Below are 6,673 nucleotides of genomic sequence, written 5' to 3'. Positions count from 1 at the left end.
TAGCATTACTTTACTAACATGAGAGATGAATGCAATTGTGCAGGAGTTTGAGCATTCTTTGGCATTGCCTTTCTTTGGGATTGGAATGAAAACTGACCTTTTCCAGTCCTGTGGCCACTGTTTTCCAAATTTGCTGGCATATTGAGTGCAGCACACTCACAGCATCTTTTAGGATTTGAAAGAGCTCAACTGGAGTTTCATCAGCTCATTAGCTTTGCTCTTAGTGATGCTTCCTAAGGACCACTTGACTTTGTGTCCAGGATGTCTGGCTCCAGGCAAGTGATCACACTATTGTGATTATCTGAGTCATGAAGATCTTTTTTGTATGGTTCTTCTGTGTTATTCCCATGTCCTCTTAATATCTTTTGCTTCTGTTAGGTCCACACCATTTCTGTCCTTTATTGTGCCCATCTTTGCATGAAATATTCCTTTGGTATCTCTAATTTTCTTGAAGAGATCTCAAGAGATCTATTATTTTCTTCTATTTCTTTGCTCTGTTCATTAAGGAAGGCTTTCTTATCTTATGACCAACATAGACAGCATATTAAAAAGCAGAGACATTACTTTACCAACACAGGTGTGTCTGGTCAAAGCTATGGTTTTTCCAGTAATCACATACGTATGTGAGAGTTGGACTATAAAGAAAGTTGAGAGCCGAAGAATTGATGCTTTTTAACTGTGGTGTTGGATAAGACTCTTGAGAGTACCTTGGACTGCGAGGACAGCAAACCAATCAATCCTAAAGGAAATCAATCATGAATATTCATTGAAGGACTGATGCTGAAGCTGAAGCTCTGATACTTTGGCTGCCTAATGCAAAGAACTGACTCATATGAAAAGACCCTGATGCTGGGAAAGATTGAAGGCGGGAGGAGAAGGGCACAACAAAGTATGAGATGGTTGGATGGCATCACTGGCTCAATGAACATGAATTTGGACAAGCTCCAAGTGATGCTGAAGGACAGGAAAGCCTGGCATGCTGCAGTACATGGGGTTGGAAAGAGTTGAATACGACTGAATGACTGAACAACACAACAAATGGTTCAAGGTGGGTGTTTTAACTTCATTGATTTACGTTCAGCTGTCCAGATTCCCAATGCCGCTTGCCAAAGAGACTTTTTCTCTGTTGTTTATTCTTGCCGCCTTTGTGAAAGATTAATTAACTGTAGGTTTGAGGGTTTGTTTCTGTGCTCTCTGCTCAGTTGCATTCATCCATATATCTTCTTCTGTGCCAGTATCACACTGGTTACTGTAGCTTTGTAGTATTTTTTGAGTTCTGAGAAGGATCTGCCTCTAGATTTGTTCTTTTTCCTCTGGATTACTGGGTCTTTTCTGGTTCCATACAAATTTTAGAATTATTTGCTATAGTTTTGTGTAAAATGTCATGGGTAATTTGATAGGAATTACATTAAATCTGTAGATTGCTTTGGTGTAGTATGGCCATTTTTTTTTTTTTTTTTTTTTTTTCTCCAATTTTATTTTATTTTTAAACTTTACATAATTGTATTAGTTTTGCCAAATATCAAAATGAATCCGCCACAGGTATACATGTGTTCCCCATCCCGAACCCTCCTCCCTCCTCCCTCCCCATACCATCCCTCTGGGCCGTCCCAGTGCACCAGCCCCAAGCATCCAGCATCATGCATCAACAGTATTAATTCTTCCAATACAAGAGCACCTTTCCACTTCTTTAAATCATGTTTCTTTTTATCAATATTTTACAGTTTTCAACCTTTAGATCTTTCACATCCATGGTTATATTTATTCTTTGGTATTTTTTGATGCATTTAAAGCAGGATCATTTTTACTTTCCCTTTCTGATAGTTAATTGTTAGTGTAAAGAAATGCAACAGATTTCTATGTATTAATTTTACATCCTCCTTCTTTGCTGAATTTATTACTTCTAGTGGGTTTTGTGTGCAGTCATTAGGGTTTTCTATATATAGTGTCATGTCATCTGCATATAATGACATTTTTGCCTCTTCCTTTCCAATCCGAATGCATGTGTGCCCAGTTGCTTCACCGTGTCCAACTTTGCAATCCTATGAACAGTAGCCTTCCAGGCTCCTTTTTCCATGGGATTCTCCAGGCAAAATACTGGAGTGAGTTGCCATGCTGTTTTCAGGGGATCTTCCCAACCCAAGAAGCAAAACTGCTTCTCTTATGTCTCGTGCACCACCTGCTAAGCTCCCAATTTAGATACAATTTATTTGCTTTTCTTGTCTGACTACTATTGGCAGTACTTTGAATACTATATTGAATAGAATTGGTGAGAATGGGCACCCTTGTCTTGTCCTAGATTTTATCTGGATGGCTTTCAGCTTTTCATTGTTGAGCATTATATTGACTATGGATTTGCTATAAAAAGTTTATACTGAGGCATGTTCCCTTTTTCCCACTTTGGTGAAAGTTTTTATCATGAATGGATGTTGAATTCTATCAAAGACTTTTCTTCATCTATTGAGATGATAAGTGTTTGTTGTCTTTTCTTTTTTTATTGTGGTGTATCATGTTAATTTATTTGTATATGATGAACCATTCTTGGGACCCTGGAATGAATTTAATTTGATCATAGCATATGATCTCTTTACTTATTGCTGCATTCATTTTTCTAATATTTTGTGAGGAATTTTCCATTTATATATCAAGGATATTGGCCTTTAATAATTTTCTCTTTTTTTCTTTCTTTTTTTTTTTTTTTTCCCAGTATCTTTGTCTGATTTGACATCAGGATGCTGGTGGCTTCTTAGAATGTCTTTAGGAGTGTTCCCTCCTTTTCAACCTTTTAGAATAATGCAAGAAGAACTAATATAAATTTTTTCTTTGTATATTTGGTAAAATTCCCCAGTGAAGCCATCCAGACCTGAACTATTATTTGTAGGGAGTTTTTTAAGATGACAGATTCTATTTCACTTCCAGTGATCATGCTCTTCAAATTATCTTTTTTTTTTTTTTCATAACTCACTTTGGAAGGTTGTACATTTCTAGAAGCTTGTTCATTTCCTCTAGGTTGTCCAATTTATTGACATAAGGATTCATAGTATTTTCTTATTTTTTAAAATTTTCTCTGGTATTGGTTGTTATTTCTCATTTTTATTTTTTAATTTCTTTTTTTAAATTCAAGCTCTCTTTTCTTCTTGGTGAACTTGGCTTGATTTTCTTTACATCTCAAAAAAATTTTATCTTTATTTCCTCTATTGCTTTTAATTTCTTATTTATTTCCTCTCTTATCTTTGTTATTTCCTTCCTTCTGATGACTTTTGGGTTTGTTTGTCCCTCTTTTTCTAATTTTTTTAAGTGGTAGGTTAGGTTGTATATTTGAGATTTTCTTCTTTAAGAAAGTTCTGTATCCCTATGACCTTCCATTTTAGAACTGCTTTTGCTCAGTCCCATAGGTTTTATAAGGTTGTCTTTTCATCATCATTTATCTCTAGGTATTTTTCTGATTTTTCTCTTTCATTTCATTGCTGACCCATTGGGTTTTAGTATTGTGTTTTTAGCTTCCATGTAATCATTCTTTTATCATTTTATTTTATTTCTTATTTTATTTCTATTTACAGAGTTGTGGTCAGAAAAGATGTGTGAAATAATTTCTACCCCTTAAGGCATATTTTGTGTTCTAGTATGTGGTCTATCCTTGAGAATGTTCTATGTGCACTTAAAAGGATATTCTGGGGTTTTTGTATGTAATGTCCTGTAGATATCAATTAAGTTCATCAGTTCTATTGTGTCACTTAGATTCTCTGCTGCCTTATGGATTTTATGTCCAGAAGATCTGTCCAGTGATGTCAGTGCAGTGTTAAAAAGCTCCTACTATTATTGTATTCCCTTCAATCATTATTTTTATGTCTGTGGTGTTTGTTTTATGTATTTAGGTCCTCCTAAATATATTGGGTGGATATATGCTAACAAGTATAATATCCTTTTCTTATATTGATCTCCTTATCATTACATAGTGTCCTTTGTCTTTCATTATGAAATTTGTTTTAAAGACTATTTTATCTGATATGAATATTGTTATACCTGCTTTCTTATCATTTGCATTTGCATGTGCCATTTATCTTGTGGCTTATGTCTTCTTTTCCTCCCCTTCCCATTGTTTTGTTAGATATGTTTAAAAATTACCTTTTCTTGAACTGCAAAGTTTGACTTGGGTTTATATTGTGATATAAATATTCCTAGTGAAATATAGACAACTAGGCATGATTGAGGATTGGAGGATGAATTCATGACCGATTTGATGTGTGTGTTAGTCTCTCATTTGTGTCCAACTCTTTGTGACCCTACTGTAGCCCACAAGGCTCCTTTGTCCATGGAATTCTCCAGGCAAGAATACTGGAGTGAGTTTTCATTTCCTACTCTGACAGCATATTGGACATCTCTTGACATTGCCAATAGTTTTCTTCCAATCTTAGTCACATCACAAACCTCTATGACCCTGCCTCAATTTCATCCTAAGTTTCTGTTTTGAGCACTCAGGAAAATGCTGGATTGCAAGTAGTCTGAAGGTGGTTCAGTTTGGGGGTAAGAACTGACATTTTTCATATTGTAAAGACTAACAAAGTGAATCCTAAGGAGAAAACAGAAGTGGGAAGAAACTAGGAAAGTAAAACAAACTGATGGTGATCAACAGTGGACATGCCTGTGGTGACTCATTTAGTCTCTAAAGGTAGGAATGGGTGGATAAAAATTAAAATTACTAATGTTTCCTTCATTATAACAAAAAGAGAAGGGATGATGAGAATGTAAAATTTGAAGGTGTGTAGCTGGGAAGTGATGAGTTATCTGATATGATGAGTAGTTATTTAATATCTCAACCTATGTCATGATGATACATTTAATATTGTTTATATTTATCCTTTCAAAGGGAATTTATTTTTATCAGAGGAAATTTATACATTAAAATATTTATTTAATAAGATTAAAGCTGAATGTAAGAACTAAGGCAGAGAAAGGGAGATGGTATTTTGAAAATGATGGACTCTGTGCCAGGTACACTATGGTTGGCAATGCAGTAATTTCTCAGAATAATTAGGGACAAATATCTTTAAATATTTATTGAAAATGGGATTATGATTCATAGAACTTCTTTAATGACAATGGAAATGAAGTAATAAAGGATGTGAGGAAAAGGCATATGTACTGCCAAGATTTAGCAATCTAGTTTTAAAAGAAAAACTTGAAGTATTCTAAGTTTGCAATGTATATGATTGAGATGGAAGCAAGATAACTGCATGGGTGGTTAAACCTCAGTGTCCTCAGATCTTGTAGAATATGGAAATAATTTCTCAGAGGCATTTGAAAATTGAAAATATAAATAGCACACTTAGAGGTCCATCTGTCCTTTCAATTGGAGTCCAAAGTTTCCTATTTTCTGGAGGTGTGTGATAAGCTAAACTCTTTTCAAATAGCCCAAATGTGAGAATTTCCTGTTCAAACCTGAAGTGACACATTGATGACAAATCAACTTTTTCCACTCTCACTTCACTCTGAGCCTTCAAAGGGCAGTATGTGAAGGTCACAGACATTGTTTATTCTTGTCCTGGATTTATGTTTTTAAATTTCTCCTTTTATTACACAGCTATAGCAGGCCTCTTTTATGAGAGTAACCTGACCTCCCCACTAAAGGATGCACGACTTTCTGGCCAACAGAAGGTATGTGTCCCTTCTCGCCTGTCTCTCTACTAGACCATCTCACTTAGTGGGAACTAGCAAATGTTAGATGTGAAGTAACTGAAGTATAGTTAATATACAACAAAATCAAAGTATAATATTAGCTTAAAAAAATAACTCAGGGTAAAAAACAACCATAAAATATCAAATACGATGGAAGATTTCTCCAAGTATTCAAATTAGTGTCTGTAGAATGCTAGTCAAGTGCATATTTGGATTTGTATATCATTCTTAAGTGAAAGCTGCAGGCATCTTGACAGAGAACAACTAGTTTGGGATTTTATAATCAGTAGAAGGTAGGTTTCTTGTATAATAATATGTTAATATATATTTCTCTTGACTTCTATAAATAGATTCTTGGGAAAGAATTCATTGCATAAAAAGGCCAAACATAATTCTTTATATATGCACTTAGATTGAATAAAATCAGTTTTATTTTTAATAAAAATCGAGATGAAGTAGCTTCCTAAATACTAATATAACCTTAACTGTAAATAATGACAGGATTTTAAAAAATATTGAACAAACATTTCAGAAAAGATGTACTATACTAATTAAAGATACTCTTGTTTAAACAAATTGCTTTCCAGGCTCTAACTGATATGAATCAGAAATAGTAACACAGAAATTGTAACACAGAAATTGTAACTTAAACAGTAGTTAAAAACTAATATTTATAGAACATATAGGTACCAGATTGAGTGCTCAGTGTAACATGCATTATATATTACATATTATTTCCATGTTAGATTAATAATATAGGTTACTAGACACTAAGTAACTTTTAAAGAACACACTTCTTTAAGTTTCAAATCCATAATTAATTTCCAGATCTTTCTGACTAATGCATCCATTGACTGAATTATTAAGCTATGTTTTCTGGATTTTATAAGCAATTATCATCACTTATACAAATATAATGACCTTTACTAACTTTGACATCTATAAGATCTTTCTGGAAGTTTGAACCAACAGTGTTCTTCCATAAATGTCCTATATT

Source organism: Bos indicus x Bos taurus, chromosome 5 (genome assembly GCF_003369695.1).
Source record: "Bos indicus x Bos taurus breed Angus x Brahman F1 hybrid chromosome 5, Bos_hybrid_MaternalHap_v2.0, whole genome shotgun sequence".
In the NCBI taxonomy this organism is placed as follows: domain Eukaryota; kingdom Metazoa; phylum Chordata; class Mammalia; order Artiodactyla; family Bovidae; genus Bos; species Bos indicus x Bos taurus.
This window is presented reverse-complemented; position numbering follows the sequence as displayed.